This window comes from Aethina tumida, chromosome 6, assembly GCF_024364675.1.
Source record: "Aethina tumida isolate Nest 87 chromosome 6, icAetTumi1.1, whole genome shotgun sequence".
In the NCBI taxonomy this organism is placed as follows: domain Eukaryota; kingdom Metazoa; phylum Arthropoda; class Insecta; order Coleoptera; family Nitidulidae; genus Aethina; species Aethina tumida.
Genome location: NC_065440.1, coordinates 1,240,452 through 1,258,722, shown reverse-complemented (window position 1 = coordinate 1,258,722; position 18,271 = coordinate 1,240,452). Strand labels below are relative to the sequence as shown.

General features: G+C 34.3%; 1 protein-coding gene across 1 annotated transcript in view; it reads right to left on the bottom strand.

Moving 5' to 3' along the window:
• The window catches only part of LOC126265928 (uncharacterized), a 198,452-nt gene that overhangs the window by 157,839 nt on the left and 22,342 nt on the right, over window positions 1-18,271 (bottom strand). The window lies entirely within an intron of this gene.

Genomic DNA, 18,271 nt, shown 5'->3' with positions numbered 1-18,271 from the left:
TTTTTCAACATTTTCTATTGACAAGTGATGTTTATGTTATGATGCTTACGACACAAATATGGTCATTAATGTGGTCACAGACGCTAGAAAGGAATATTAAATCGGAATATGATTTCAATATGTATTTTGAAGGAGAGATGATTTGAAATTTTAAATTTGGAATAAATACAAAGTAGTGTGTTGATATGGGGTAGTACTGAAAAGGGGTAAAGTAAGAAAATATAGTATTACTGTTTTGTTTTGGTTTAATAATTAATTGATGGATGTTTTGAGTTATCGATTAAAATGGTAATTTATCAGGGTAATACGATGCGATTCTGTTGATTTGTTTAAGGGAAATTATACTTGGGTGAATAGCATTAAAATTACAAAAAGATAAAGAATTCTCAATATCCAGAAATATATTCAAAACGATATTAAATAACTGAATGAGTCGATTTAGTGTATTTCCTGCCCATAAAACATCTATATGTTCTTTGGAACCATTTAATAATTTTTGTATAAAATATATATTTTTTGAAATACATTTCTTATTATGTTGAATATCTTCAACAGTCCTGTTGAACTTACGAACGATTTCTATGTTAAAAATAAAATTGATTATTAATTTGATTTTTTTATGTACTAGAATATAGCCAAAAACTAGTGTAGTGTTCAAGTGTGTCTCTGTATTTGCTTCTTTCATTGATCAAGATTTCTGTTTCCTTGTAATACACAAATTTTTTGTAATTTGCTATGATTATAGAAGTATCATAATAATGTAGAATAGTATGAGAAAAGTTTTGTAACTTGGATGTTCCTAAATTTATTAAGAGTCTACCGGTGTTATAATTGCTATCTTTTTCTTCCATTATGATTGTCCATTGGACGACGATGGACCTGTAATCAGAAATGTTGCATTTTTAGCGATGATTGCATTTTCCTTGATAATTTTTTAACAAATTTTTTGGTCATCAATTGATTATATATCTAATAAGACTTTGTTAAATTTTTGTTAAAGTTCTATGCCAAGATTGAATATAATTGTTCATTCAGAATATCGTTGTCAAAGTAGTAATAATAATTAATTTTTGGAGCAACATATTCTTTTCATGAGTTTATTAAAATCTCTTAAATAATTAGTTTTTGAAATTTGAACTGCAGTTCTTTGTTTTGTGTTGTTGAATAATCGCTTAATATTTGCTAATTTTAGTCTAGTTTTGACGAACAGGATATTATATTATTATATAATATCACTTATATATATGTCGCAGCGCGGTCAGGATTATCGGCCATTTCGAATATCAAATAACACACAAATAGTCCTTACAATGTAATTAAACTAACAGGCACAGGATTATAACTAATAGTCACACAATTGGAGTACACCTAAGTACTATATGTATGCAACCCACAGTACTACTTGCGTTTCACATGAACCCTCCGACACGGCCATTCTGACAAGTCACACGTCCTCGTGTGATTTTCCTGCAAATTAATTTCAAACAGTAAAAGTTCATTCGGTTTTCCCTGACTAATATCAGACTATCGTTAGTTTTATCAACCTTTCAAATCAAATGCATAAAAGTTTGCCCCAAGGCGTGTTACGATATTTTCGAATATAAGACTTATTATATTTATTATTATTATTATAGTTTATCTATGGACATGAAAACCTCAAGATCTGCATCACTTAACCAGCAATACAGTCTCATCATTACTTAACCAGCGATGACTCTCAACAGAAATTATCACTTACCCAGCGATAAAATCTCTTCGTCACTTAACCAGTGACGGCTCTCAACAAAAAGTATCACTTAACCAGTGACCACATAGTTTTCAGTCCAATGATAAAATAATAATAAAAATATAAAAATGAATAAAATTAAGATTTAAACTATTATTTACGTTGATTCTTCTTCTTCAGAAAAAGTGATTAAATCATCGTCATTGGGTACAAAGTTTTCTGGCATTTTCTTTATGCGGTCATGAGCATACTTATAAGTACGATTCGAGTTAAGACTTTTTAAATTGTATCTATCTCCATCTAATACTTCAATTATTTTAAAAGGGCCTTTATATTTTGGTTCAAGTTTCGTTTGTTTTTGTTCCTTATTTTGTAACAGTGCTTCTAAAATACCAAATAAATATCTGTTATAAGACACTCATAAAATAATTATTACATGTTTTACAATTAACTCTTTCCCAAAATAAGACAACCGATTCCATTCAACACAGGTACTGTTTAGATCGATTTCAAAATATCCAAACATGAACATTGATAATAATTCAAATGCCTCTGTTTATATTCCCAATTAAACACATGAATCATCGTCTAAACAATGATCATTTACACACAACGTCTCTACATTGCCTCTGCCCCCTGCGCCATGATCAAAACCAACTGATTTTGCATTTGCAGTTACAGATCGACACATGTAAGACAATCCACAGTCTCACTACTGGGACTCAAACTGATGTCTCTTTCAACGCTTTTAAGTTCAATTGGAATATAACTTTCTGGCATTTTCCGCGATTTTTCATGCGCTTACTTATAAGTTCGATTGCTACTTAATGACTTCAAAAATATAGATTACCATCCAATACCTCTGCCACGAAGAAAAAGCCTTTAAACATAGGATCAAATTTTGTTTGGTGTCTGACTTTAGAGCGATCAAACCTGACTTTATGATATTTATGTAAATTTTGCATACTTCATAAACTTGATATACAAGATAGTGAATAGACTTTTTTTTAGAAAAGAACATTTCTCCATATTAAAAGAAAATCTAGCTTTTGTCAGTTTCTATGTCTAAATTTTGAAAATTAATTTTGTAGGAATCGTTTAAAAGGCACATGTTAACTACATTGATTTTCTTTATGCTCAAATGTCATATGAACAGCTAATCCTTTATTCAAAATTTCTCGGTTAATCATTACGTCATGTTGCAAACAATAATCCGGTAAAAAGTGAAACAATACTTCGAGAGAGATATTATCAATTTCGACCGCAGCTAAAATTTGTTGGGTACTGTTTATACTGATGCCAGTCATAACAACAAAATTAGAAAATCATTTACCACTAAACCTAAGTGATACAGATTCTTTAATAAGCAAACATTTCGACTCGGAATCATAACAAAATGAAAATTTCTCAGCCTTATGTTTTAAAGTGTCTGCAGGTGTGTTTACCAAACACATATTGGGCTGTCACGTCGGGCGCCTTCCACCACTTCTCCCACCAACGATTGATTGATAGTTTGATTTGATTGATAGGTATCTTTTATAATTCCACCGATCCGTTCTTCTTATCTTATCTTATCTTAATTCAAAATATTTTGTTACTTTTTTACTGCTTTCCTTTTTTACCTTTAAGTAATTATAAATAATTATAACATTTACATTTGTATTCAATATTCAGATTTATATTGAAATTGATAAATTATTTATAGGTTATTTTATTTAGTTAGTAACGTAGATAGTTGTTTTTTCTAATATTTAGTTATGCCTAAAAGAAAGTCAAATCTCTCTAAAAACATGAGAAAGGCAAAAAGCCAAAGATTGCGACGTGAAAATGAACCTGAACAAGATAGAGAAAGTCGTCTTATAAATTGTAGATTACGGATGTCCATGTCTAGGTCGAATGAGAGGAATGAACGATTACTATTAGATAGAACGCGTCATTCATTGTTAAGGCTCAAGAATCTTTGAAATCTCGAGATCACCGTCTAGAAAATGATCGTATTCAACACACTATCGGATGAAGTCGCGATTACAGCTAGTTTAATACACAGAACACCCAAGAAGTACCAACCTCTTACTAAAAATGGGAAACAACACTGGACGATAAATTGATTTGTAGTGTTTAATTTAGTCAATAGATGTCGCCTTTATAGTTTTCTGTATTTGACATTTGACAAAATTGGCGGGAATAGTTTCAAATTTAAATTAATTGGTATATTATTGAGTGAATTGTGAGAAATAAAACAAGCTATGGAATTAAAACATTTTTATTACAAATTATTTATTATACATTATGAAAAATACATCAGTCTTCTGTATACTTCATATTATAAATAAATAATTACAAATACAACACAATAAATTTCTTCAACAACAATAACAAACAACATAAAAATAAATAATTCGTATTAGAATTCAAATTAAACAATGAACTTCCAAAAACATTAAAATTAAGATCTCTGGACGTTGCAGGAATAGATTGACTAGAATTCAAATTAGACAATGCATTTTCAAAAACATTAAAATTAAGATCCCTGGAAGTGGAAGCAATATAAGAAAGAAAAAGTAATGGTGACAAAGGAACTATTTTAGGTTTAAGGCGACGAATTTTTTAGTGAAAAACATGACATGTTTTGATAGAAGGATTAATATTACAAATTGACAAATTGAACGCCATACTAAATTTAATTTAGATAATATGTATTGAAACATAATATAATATATATTGAAACACATTTTGACACAGTAACCAGACAGAGATTGAGGCTGAGAACTCATGGTTGAATTTTATAAAATTATAAAATAAAATTGCAGAAAAAAATTCTGTATTTTAATAAACTACCTAATTCCCATTGATCGAACCTTTCCAATCTAGTTGGAACCTAGAATACCCACTTTTAATAATATATATAATAAGGTTAACATACCTAAAAAGTGCCGAGTCTATTCTGGTTAAATCATTGGTCCGGCAGACTATTTAACCTACAAAATAATATTAATTTAATCAACAGATAAGAAAAAGTATATTAATATATAAAGCATCTTATTCAAATTTGAGGTTATTTTATTTCTAATATGATTGTAATGTAAAGTAAACATCTTAAGTACTAAATTATTGAATTAAAAAGCATAGGATCCAAGTATGATATAATTTATTAAGAAATATAAGAAATAACTTACCTAAAACAAGAATTTTAAACAATTTTATTCATTAGCTCTTTTCCATCCTCCCGGCGTCTTCGGATAGAAGCCCGCGCCATATTTAAATACTGCGTAGCTATTGGTGGAAAAATTAACGAACAAATCTGGTTAAATAGCCATTACCAATTATCATACCAACATTATAAACAACGTATCAATTTTAGAAAACGAGTGTAACTTCGGGAACATTCGGCTGTTTCCATTCGGTCCTATTCACTTGCCCCCCCATGGTTTAATATAAATTTTAAATAGAAAGTAACAGATGGACAAAAAGATATCTGTAATCTATAAGAAATGGCAATACCGCATTCAAAATGATAACATGGCTGCGTCCCGGGATCGTGCCCAGTAATGTTTCTTGTTTATAACATTGGGTTGGTACTTCTTAGGTTTTCTATGTGGGAGTTCTGTGAGTGTCACCAGTGTGACACAACACTGAGTGTTGTTAAAGTAAGTTAAAAACAAAATTTAATTGACAAATGAAGGCGACCGAGGTTACCTTGGTGAACAAGAAAACAGTTAGGGTCAGTTAGAGAGAAGAAGCTCAAGAACTCAGAAGTAGCAAGATACATCATCTTTTTGTTGATTCATCTATTGTGTCTCAATCAATTTGAATAAATTACTGCACTACACGAATACTTTCTTCCATATTCTCTAAAGTGTCACTGGGTGTCAGTTGCTAGCGGAACAACCACGTGTGGTTGGTTAATTTTCTAGGTTTTTCTTCGTCATCCCCTGTGATGCTGATTGAATAACGTGTGCTATATTTGTCCTGGTGACGGTGAGTGTTTCTGTTTGTGTATTTTTTGTTTACGTTCTAATTTATGTATTATAGTTTAAAACTGAGGAAAACCAAAGACCACGTGTTGGTGCATAAAACTTTAGTGTCTAAGAGTAGTGATTTCTTCGAAGCCACTTCATCTGAAAAACTTATGACACCTTAAATTAAGAATATGGAGGGATTCAACGTAATATAAATTGTTTATTAATTTGAATATGTAAAGTTGGTAATAATTTTAGGTGACGATGGCAATGACTATCTGTTTAATTAGAGGTTTAAAAAAATAATTTCTAGACGCGACGCCATAATGCTGTTTTTGCAATTTATGCAAGGTACGAGATGAATTATTGAAGGTTAGTAACCTTTTCTTTATTTGTATATGATATATATACATATATATGTTCTTTAACATACATTTAAAAACTGGTAATAATTATATTTAACTACTATTACTATTAAATAATTTTATATTCATTCATGTAAACTAGTATTCATGTAATTGAATATACTTAACTTGTCTATGTTATGTAATTAGTACAAATGTTAAATTACACTAATTTTTTTATATAAGTCCCGTAAGTTACGATCAATTAGATCTAATCCACCGATGAATGTTCATTCTGTACAAACCATTTTTCAATATATCTATAGTGATTCGGGTTTTTTGGTCGCCGTTTGATGGAATTATTTCCTAACGTTTCGCTAGTACGAGTAGCTAGTATCTTCAAAGGTCTAATTGTCTAAATAACAACTTAGACAATTGATGTTCTAGAAATTTCGTTCTGTTCGTTGACCGTTCTTATCTGCTTAGCGATTTGTGTTTTTGAGTACTGGTGTCCATATTTTATCGAGTTTCAATGCTTCTTCTTTTCTGTTGAAGTTTCCGTGCTTACGGATTTAAATCGCTTCCCTAATCACTCTCTTGCGATATCTGGTTGTCGAGGCAAGCAATTGTGTATCTTGGAATTTTATCTTGTGATTTCCATCTAACAGTGCATGTTCAGCGACAATAGACTTGTCCGATTGTTCCAAGATGCAGTTTCGTTTGTGCTCAAAAACACTGAAATCGCTAAGCAGGTAAGAACGGCCAACGAACAGAACGAAATTTCAAGAATGTCAATTGTCTAAGTTGTCATTTAGTTGTTAATCAGATGTCAAAGTGACACGAACCAAATAAGACCTCTGAAGATGTTAGACACTCTGCTGCTAGCGAAACGTTATGAAATAATTCCAACAAACGTCGACCAATAAATCTGAACAATTATAGATATTAATAACAATAAAATTTTAATATTCAAACAATTATTTTCATTAATCTTTACTATTGCTACTTTATGTTAATATTGTTTCGAAAGGTAACCTGTGCCTATGACTGCTTGATTTTTTCTCTGTAATGTCAGTTTAATACATGCTATGTGAAATACAGCAAATAATGTTAAAAATGGAATGCTTTAAATACTCTTTGGTTTTTGCTGTTTTCAAATAAATTTGTATCTGTTTTGATTTTTCCTCTTAATGTTTTAGAAATCGATAAACTAAAATGACGTACACCTTTACATATATGCAGCTGTGTATATCAATATTCAAATAAACCTGAAACCTTCAGGATCAGTGTACTTTCATTTAGCTTGTTACTCATGTGATTTAATTGAATATATCCATATACAGAATATTCAAAGAGGATTAAACAAAACAATATTGTAATATAATCCTCAATCAATATACTCATTAATATGTTTATATTAATCTCGCTTTTTTTCATTTTATTTTTGTATCAATATGTATTGGTAAATATTAACCACAAAATCAATTGGATTGATTTTGACCACTTCTGTGGACAGTTGTTTTAATTTCATTGTGTGTTTAATTGTTATCAATAACAATTTACATGAATACAGAGCTGGGCACAGGCTGGTAAAATTATTTTGTATTTGCATTCATTTATTTGTTATTCGCTATTTTGTTACTATTACCCAAATATTTTTTTTTTGTTTTAAAGTTGGGAAATCTGTTAAATATTGTAATAAATATTATAAATATTTTTATATGATATGTAAGCACAAAACATCTTTATTTTTTAAACAATGACCAGTATATGGAGTGATGATTACATTTAGTGTACATTTATTTTTAAAGTAAATACACAAATAAAAATGAATGAACAGTTAATAAAATATTATGTTATTTTTATTGTTCAAGTTCTGATATATTTATCGTACTGCAGTTTTACATAATTGTTTAGTACTAGTTCAGTGACTTGTATAATACATAACTCCAAAAGTGACATCGTGCAAGAGCAGTATGTTAATATTACTTTTATTTTACGACTTATGCTTATTTTGTGATTTTCCATTTTCCTCAATTGATAACAGTTCAATGAAAATAAATTTTAAATTAAAGCATTCAATACAAATCAAATACAAGGGAAACGTTTAGTTACCGATTTATACAACCAAGTTTGAATTCTAAAATATTGAATATACAGTACAGTCTCGACGTCGACCAATAAACCCGAACAAGATAGATAGATATGGGAACAATGGTCACGAAAGTCTCAATCTTTATATTTTTTAATATAATATGAATTGGTTTAGTTATTATACTTATTAAAAACAATTTTTAATAGTGTCACACCCGTGACTTATTGGGGGTTGGGGAGTTGCTCAGATAAATACCAGTACAGAATAAATACAATTTTATTCATATCTCATGTAGAAAAAACACATTACAAATTGTCTGACTTACAGTAACAAGTAAGGGACCATCTTCAGGCCTGCTCTTGGGGTTGAATGGTATTCACCGGGCGACTCGTGACCTCTGTTGTAGTTCACACACTTCTGTTCCTTGATCTTCGTCGCGCTTTTATTTATAGTCTGATATTACAAAATATTACGATGGTTTATTGACACCAGTTAAGCATGACCCAGATATTCCGCTGAGTCTTGGCAAGTCAGCGGAATGTATTGGTGTTGACATTGCCAATCACGACACTAGGGGCGATGTTTGTATGTTGATGATGGATTATTATTTATGTGTCCTATCGTCCCTATGTGACACTATTGTTATTAATGAAAATAATAAATATTTTACTAATTAGTACATGTAATGACTTCTATTTCTAAAGTACCTGGACAGTAGTCAAACATAGCATGTAGAGATTTATGTTTATTTTAGTTAAGTAATTCATTTTGCATACAACTAATAATGTTGGATGATGGGAACCAGTTCTTATTGTAATTTTTTTAATAATACAAAAAATTAATATTGAAATCGAAATATCGAATTATCGAATTTGAGTGTGGACAATGAAACAATGGAAGCTGCCAGAATGTCAGTTTAGTTTTTTCAGGACAAGTGAGCGAGTAATTTAACATTTAAATAAAGAGGAATTAATATGAACAAGTAGTCGAACAAAAGTTCAATTGAACAGCTACTTTGCTATTTATATACGTGAATATGATCTACTAAAAATTCATTTAATTATCCATTTATCTAGATTCCAATGCTATACAAATTTTTGAATATCAAATCAAAATGCTTAAATTAAAAGAGAAAACTATTTGCACCATAAAAGTGAACAAATTAAGTTAAATTTAATTGATATTCTCTGAAATATTTTAAAGTACGTTTTAAAAGATTACGTGAAATTTTGTGACTAAAATTGGATAATTGTATAAAATAATTTACTGGAAATTAAGATGAAATGTAACATATGGTCTTAATACTAATTATTTTTAAAAAAATAGTTGAAAAACAATATTTTACGATCAGTACCTTTTGCCAAACATTTAGTAACTCATTCATTAATATTTTTAACAACCTTTGATAAATTATATTAAATAACTTTTTGAAAATATTGAAAAACATGTTTTTATTGTAAAGAATTTTTTGTAAAACATTTTTTTTTAATTTTTAGTAAATAAGTGTCACTCTAAAATTTATTTTATTATTATAATTCTAACATGATTTAACTATTTAAAGAATTTAGAGTGATTATTAAATATGTTGAAGTTTATTTGGTCACCGATTTCTATTTATAATGAAGTATTTATGAAAATGGTAACAAAAATGTAATGTACAAAATAAACTAGGCAAAATTTTGTCCATAGTTGTCGTTATTTAAAAAAAAATAATTTTTACAAAAAACATACATTTTTAAAATTAAAAAGACTTACTTTATTGTCCTTTAATATTTTGTATATATTCAATCTTACTTTTTATTTTAGTCATGAACGATGGAACAAAGGAAATTTCCAGAATGTTTTAGTTTACTCATGACATATGAGTGATCAAAGAGAATCTGATGTGAAAGAGGTGAAACCAAAGGTCAGTAGATTAGATACTTTGAGTTTGATTAGTTTGAAGTATATTTAATGTTAACACAGTCTGTCATAAAAATTAGGTGACTGATGTTAGATAAGTATTTTGTGTTTAATATTATTCCAAGTACACTCCATTATTTATACAAGATTGAAATCGTCTGTAAAACAATTTAAAACAAAGTTGAATTCATTGTTTGGGGCCTTTTCTAGGATCCATGTTCCCGTATTTTGAATCTCTTTTATAGCCAGAAGTTTGTTGGTAGTAAATCTAGCGAATATGGAGTGCGTTGTAAAACAAGGCTCTTTTTGGGACATTCTGGGTCTAACATAGATAATTATCTTCAGTAATCTGTCCTGGGCCTCAAATAACACTGACCTACAATCGTTTGACCTTGATGAAGTGGGAAAAATGGATTAAGTATAAACACTTAGAAGGTTTAAATTTCGTGAATCAAATATTTATATAACTACTTAGTTCAGTTTTCGTATTATGGGTGGCACTCACCTGAGGAAATTTATACCAACAGTCACCTAAGTTTTGAGACAATTCTATATAAAAATATTTATATTTATACGTTCAAAAGAAAAAAAATTAAAATACAATTCCTTTGGACATTCTTAGGACTTCCGCCACACAATGAGCCAAGGTGTAATCGATAGGTGTCTCGAAAAGATCTTGCTGCTTTACTCTCGTAACAACAAACTTGGACTCTTTGGAAGTTGCAACTTTCTCTTGCAGAAATGTCATTCTCTTTTGCATCGATTCAACTTTACAAACATCCACGTTGTCGGTTCCCTCGTATTTGCTCAATAGATTAAAATCTTTGGTTTTCCTCTTGGAAGCTTTCTAATTAGGTATATGACGAAGTCGATCGGGTCAACAACTTCATAGGGTTCCTCCCATGGGGTCTGAGTTTCGGAGATAAATCTCATCGTGGATTATACAACCACCTTTATCTCCTTGCTGGTATCTACCATCCTGGGCCTTAGTCATAAGCCTCCTTCATGTGATCACTTTCATTTTGCATTAGCACGAACTCTAGAATGAATGTCATTCATCCTCAAATCACTGACGTAGTTTTCACCGACTACATCTTCCTTAGGCCTAAATCCAAATTTCAAGTCGCATGGCAGCCTAAGTTTACGTCCCATTACAATTATTGAATGTGATTGTCCAGTGGATTCATGTACCGATGATCGGTAGGCGATCAGAAATAAATGCAAGTAGCGTTCCCAATCTCTTTTAATGGTCAGATACCACCTTGGACTGTTAATAGACCTATTCATGCGTTCTACAATTCCATCTGATTGCTGGTGCAAAGCGATCGTCGTAGTTTTATTAATTTTGAGAATGTCGCACATGGTACGGAATACTTCAGACTCAAAATTCCTACCTTGATCGGAATGCAGTTCCATAGAAGTTCCAAAACGGCAAATTCACTCTTATACTGTTGAAGCATGCGAAGCGTTCGTTACGACGTCTATGGGTGTGTGCGGAAACTGAGTGACATTTTTGTCAAGTTTCGACGTCACTCGAACGTTTTTCTGGGGCCTTTTGCCCACAGAGCACCTGCAACTTTGCTCGTCTCACCCTTCCTAGCTTCGCTTTCTTCCACAATCTTCACCCGTAGAATTTCGGGACTCGGTAATTCGTCCCGCGACTCAATAGCACATCTGAAATTCTCGTACCTAGTTGGTAGACTGTGTAACAGTAAGATGGCCAATAAGTCTGGGTTGATGTCGACATTCATGCTGTCCAGCTTGTCAACAGCGTCAAAAAAATTGTCTAGATATTCACACACGTTCTCATCTTCCTCCATCTTGTGCTGCGTTAGCTTCTTCAAGAGAGTTGCCTTGAGCGCCGGTCCTCGGGATTGATAAGTGTTTTTCAGCTTGATCCACACATCCTTTGAAGTTTCACACCCCTTCACGTGTCTTAGTTCACTGGGGCTCATCAACAGAATAATGTCAGATTTTGCTTTCTTGTCGTTTTTCTCCCATTCAGCGACGGCGGCAGCTTGGTCGTCTGTTCGTTCCGGTTTCACAATTTCACCGTTTACATATCCGAACGCATCGTTTTTCGCAAACAATGCTTCAACTTGTATGTGCCATGTGTCATAGTTGTCTTTGTTTAACGGTTCAATTCTATAGGGAGTAGCCATCGTTATGAACTTTACGTGCTACGCACTACTGTTGAAAGCCGAAAAATATACGCACAACTATACTGTCCTTGTTCCGAGTGTGTGAAGTGTGTGAGTACTTTGACACTCGTACGGACGATCAATGCTAGCAGTACCTTCAGGTTAATATTGCTGGGCCCATAACCTGTTGTTGTTAAAGAAGTGCACAGCGGCTTTATTGATACAAAGGATATAACAATAATACGCGCTACTGTAAGCAAATGAAATGAACACACAAGTACACGACACAGAAACGTGTTGGTTCGAGTGACGTCGAAACTTAACAACAATGTCACTCAGTTTTCGCACACACCCATAGACGCCGTAACGAACGCTTCGCATGCTTCAACATATACCAATGTTTCTGCAACTGTGACTGCTTCTTGGTTTGGTAGAGCGTAAGTTTCAGCCCATTTGCTAAAGTAGTTCATTACTACAACGATGTATTTATTACCTGCGTCTGATTCGGGGAATGGGCCAATTACGTCGATGGCAATTCTTTCAAAACGACTTCCCACGTTATACTGGCTTTAGGAAGCTTATTAGGACCATTACTTGCCACACAAACAGTACACTTCTTACACCAGTGCGTCACGTCTTGTTTGCTATTCAGTCAGTAAAACCTCTACCTTAACTTGTGAAGGGTCCTTGCCACCCCAAAATGACCTCCTGTGGTTCCACAATGGATTTCTTCAAAAATTGCAGTCACACGCTTCATCAGTTTCTTCCTATTTTTCTGCTTTGTTGAGCTGTTGAGGGATGGCAGTTCTCAATTCCATGATTACAAGTCCTCTATCCCGAATGCGCACATACTGGCGTTCGGAATATGCATCGAAAGAAGGAGAATTTTCTTAATAGCTGCCCTAATTATACTGTCAGCATTAGATACAATTTTACCATCAATAATAGGATTCTGCAGGCCGTAGAGAACCTTTGGGATTAGAAATTGCTTCAGCAATACAAGCTTTTAGTCCGGCTTTAAAGGAGTTCTACCGAGTAACAACGTCCATTGTTTCAAATTATACAGAGATGGAGACCGACTTAGACGGGTTTAGGCTCATACCTCTTGCTTTAAGATTTCAATGAGCATTAGCGGTATCTCCACCACCTCTGCGTGACTAATTAAAACAATGACATCAGCAAAAGCCATCGCTGCAATTTTAACTCCGTCAGCAACAGTACCACCAGAGAATTTCAAATTTAATTTCTCAACTAGTTCATCTACTACTATATTAAATATAAGAGGACTCAGAGGGTCACCTTGCTTGACACCATGCCGGATGGCGATAGGGCGTGTAAATAAGTTGCCTACTTTAATAGTTGTTGTAGCATTAGATAAAGATCTAAGATTATAAAATTAGATGACCCTAGGTCAACGTTCATCCGGCATAGTGCATAGTGAGTCGAACGCTTTACCAACATCTAGAGAAACGACATTATAGGATTTTCCATTTGACTCTCTAGAGGCAATCTAATTGTCCAGGATATCAGTATTGGCTAGTGTCCCACAGCTCAATGGATAGCAGGAACTTTTTTGACATCTGGTATTGTATAAGCATCTAAACCTGCAGTTGATTTCTTCCATGATAACGTTAGTACGGTGACTTCGTCCTCAGAGACTGGTTTAAATATATTAGCTGGATTTTTTTGATAAATGAATCGTTGTCTGGTGAAGAAGGTGTCTGAAAAATTCCACCATATAACAGTGTAATATCGTCAATAATTTCCATTAAAAATCAGCCAGAACAGATCTATTTTTAATATACAGATCTTGAGCTTTTTTATATTCGGACGCTCGACTACCGGATCCAGTAAATTTACTACCATATTTAACAGGATAATTGGACTCTGTAGAATGCTTGGACGACTTTTTAGAAGAACCACAGAGAGATTTTAACCATTCTTCAATTTGAGATATGAGATCATGGTCACTCCCGGAAATGGCAAGGCAAGGCATTTTAAGGATAGTATCTAAATTCAGTTTGCTACGAGTCACTCTCAAAAATTCTAAAAATTGTGGTTCTAAGTTAGGAGATAGTCTTTCATTCAAGTTATCGATTCCAAATAAATCTTCAAATTCAAAACTATCCGAAGATATCTTTAAACGAGGTTTACATAGAGCTTTGGATAGTGATGATCGGTTAGATGGAACAGCCTCATGTCTATAGTGGGGACCAGGACTAGATGGTTGGTTATTATGATATGACGTTGTTAATTTTGCCTTAGATATAAATTTAGGAACTATAGGCGAATCACTAACATCAGATTCATCAGAAGAATTCATAATTAAATGTTCGTAGTGAATTCTCGGAATTATGAATTATGAAACGGACCAGCAACTTAGCTGGTATGAAAACCAGGACTAGAGGCAATAGTCTTAGGTGGAAGCTACAGATGGTCACTAACATCAGACGATTCCTTAGCAGAATGTTAACCGAAAATGATGTTAAATTCGCCGTTAACTTTGATCTGGTGGAGGTGGTGGTGGTTACACAGGTTACAGGATTTTAAATATTCAAGGTACAGTGGACTCCCACACTTATACCTCCTCTTGTCGATCAAGCGCTCATTTATATCTTCAGTCAGAATATTCACTCCCAGTCGAGACTTCGACTTAAACTTCGACTTCGAGTCGCACGTTGTTCGCAACGATCATCAGCAGATCGTTCCATACCTTTCTCGAATTCTCTGGCGGCTCTGCGGCTCGTTACAGTATTATGACAAGCTGCTCTAAAATATAAAGGGTTCAGTAGGGATTTTCTACAGCCACTGTCACAAGAAGATTAAGGATGAATGAATACCAAGTACAGCCAGAGTCATTAAGAGTATATTAAGCTTTATTCACATAAGATTGGTGCAATGGTATTGAATTTGCACTAGTAGAAGTAATTTCTAAAGTTTTCGCAGTAGACGGTATGTTATTATACAGGCATGTGCCAAAGGTAGTAGTAACAAATCACGTTGTTGATGTTGAATGTAATTACTGTTTATTTCCTCATCCTATTTAGTTTCAAACATTCACACACTGAATATAAACAAAATTTTAGGTAATTTTAGGTCTTGTAAAGAAATAACATTAAATAAACATTTACGGACACGGTGCCTAACGCGCTTGTGTGAAATACAACAGTTGTATTGGATGTTAGAAGACCGTAGCGTGTAGCGTAAAAGTTAAAAAGTAGCTAGCTAGGTTCCGAACTATGAGTACCACACCAATCCGTTGTCTCGATTGTGAACGCTTCAGCGAAGAATCACTAGTAACATCAAATTTTTCTGCACTACACACATAAATACACTTCAACTACTACAACTTTTATGTGAATGAGCGTTAATATCTGTTTACCAGATATTGAAAATTACTCATTTAAATTTAAAAATTAAAATAATAAGTAATAATGTATGTTACTTAAAATAGGTAATATTTTAAGCAACAAGTATAAATTGCGGTTTGTATTATGAAAATTATATTAAAATTTAGGTATTATTGAGTATATTATTGTCCAAAATAAGGTTTATAACCTGCTTCTCCACAAACACTGGATTTGTTAATTTGACAATTATTTCATTAAAAACGACGTGGTTTGTTGGCTGTGCCGTTTCTTAAATTATCATTTCAAATTGATCATTGATATTAGTACACTGTGTCTATAGGGTATTACCAAATAGGTCTATATGACCTTACATCCTTTCTGTCCTTATCGGGCCCTTTAAGGAGCAGAATAACATTACTTGATTTCCAATTGTTAAGAAATATGCACTTAACAATACATTCATTAATCAGCCCCAATAGATATTCGGAACCAACACACAGAAGACATTCTTCCTGCAATACCTTCCAAACCAGAAGTCTTTTTATCATTCATTCGAACAACTGCAATTTTTACTTCTTCCTGACTTACAGGGTTCACCTGATTTATAGGTCCAGTTGTCAAGCGGAAAGAACTCGTTTAATAATAGATCGACTGACTGGTCCCACGAGTCCGCAACTACTGGTATTGCTGGCTGATTGCGGCCATTGCCACGCCGACGTATGCGGTAGATTGCACCCCACGGATTTTCATTTCCACGTTCACCCACAAATCTTCCCCCGTCTTTCTCCTTGGCACTGCGTAGAGAATTCTTCTAGGTCCTATTTTCTTCCTAATTCTTGTATGTCCTGATATGCGCTCGGCACTCTACTTTCTTTGCAACTGCATTATCTTAATTTTTACTCTTCGCTTTTTGCCATTTTCTACGTATTTTCCTGACTTACTGACGCAAGTCTGTGAATTGGTCATTCCACCACCTCACGTCCTTACGTCTACCTATTCTTTTCTTCTTACACAGTCTGTCGTTCACAATATTAATGTCCATAATGAGCTTAAGCTTGTTTGGAATTTCCATTTCACAAAAGGCAACAATGTCAATTAGAGCAAGCTCAATACTCAAGAACTTTTGGTACACACCAATCATTCAGTATACTGTTACACCCTTACTCTGGGACATTATTAGTTCAAATGAACCAGCGGTTGCCCAGCCTTACGGCCATAAACCCATATCCTAAACATACCAACTACCATGGCGCCTTCATACCAAGAAGAACACCATCCCAACTCCAACTCAAGAAAAATTAGCGGTTCTACCCTGATCAACAACTTCTTCCTCCACAATATTATTCATAAAAATATTCAAAAAATTCCAATATCTCCTCCAATTTTTTAGTTTTTAAACAATTCGCTATGTTAGTCAGACCCATATCCTTCACCAATTTGTTTCTAGCCTCAACTCTAGCTGTTGTAGCGGGGGCTTATAGAGAGATGTGATCTTAACAGGGCCATCTGCAGTTTTCAGCTCTATGGAGATGTTATCCATCGTGCTTCCCGAATCCGTCCCCAGAAAACAGTGGGCGATTCCTGGCTTAACGAGGATACCGATCCCTCCGTATGGAGTGTCCCTATCGTACCTATAGGCGTTATAGCCAAGGAGCGTCATCCTGCTGTCCGAGGGGGTTTTAGTCTCCTGCAGACATAGGATGTCCGGAGAATGCTCCACTATGAGATCCTCCAGATGCTGCTGATTATGGACGTAACAAGCCCTGTGCACTGATTTTCCACCCTCTCAGTAGGCTCGAGCTAGGAATAGCTCTCCGGCCGGACTTTGCGCCAGCTATAGGTATACTTGGGACACCCGCGATAACTCGCCGGGTGCCCAACCTGATTGCAGTTCGCGCATCTGGCATTCCTCTCTCCTTCGATGCTAGCCTGCAGAGTGGGTACCAGTACACTTCACGCATTTCTGCAGGAAGGTGCACCTCAGTTGAGTGTGCACAAACTGCTGGCACCTGTAACACTGGCTAGGCACACCTCTTCGGCACTACCCTAACCACCAAGTCCATCATCCTAGTGATCTTGAACACTTCCTTATTCTTGGTCTACCGGGCACAAATCCAAACTGCCACTGATTAAAACCACCATAAATCTCTAGCATCCTATCCACAATCACTCTCTCACACACTTTCTCCAGCGAACTAACCAGACAAATAGGCCTATACGACCTAACGTCCCTCCTGTCCTTATCCAGCCCTTTCAACAACAAAATCACTTTGCTGGACTTCCAACTATCAGGAAAAACACCACTCACAACACAATCATTAATCAGGGCTACCATATATTCTGGCGCAACATGCCACAAACACTTCACCATACGTCCAGTAATCCCATCCAATCCAGGAGCCTTTTTATCATTAAGACGGACAACTGCACATCTCAATTCATCCTGGCTTACAGGATTAACCTGATTCACAGGCCCAGGACAAAGGAAATTACAGTTGTCGTCAGGGAAGAACTCGTTCAACAACAGATCAACAGATTCACCCCAGGTGCCCGCAACAGCCGGCACAGCCGGTTGATTCCGACCCCGCCGACATATGCGGTACACCCTTCCCCACGGATCTCTATTACCGTCCTCGGCCACAAACCTCCTCCAATCACCCTCCTTAGCGATACGCAACGCATCCTTGTACCGCCTAACACTAGCACGGTACTCCCCCTCTCCGTTTCCAACACCACATTCCCCCCTGGATTTGG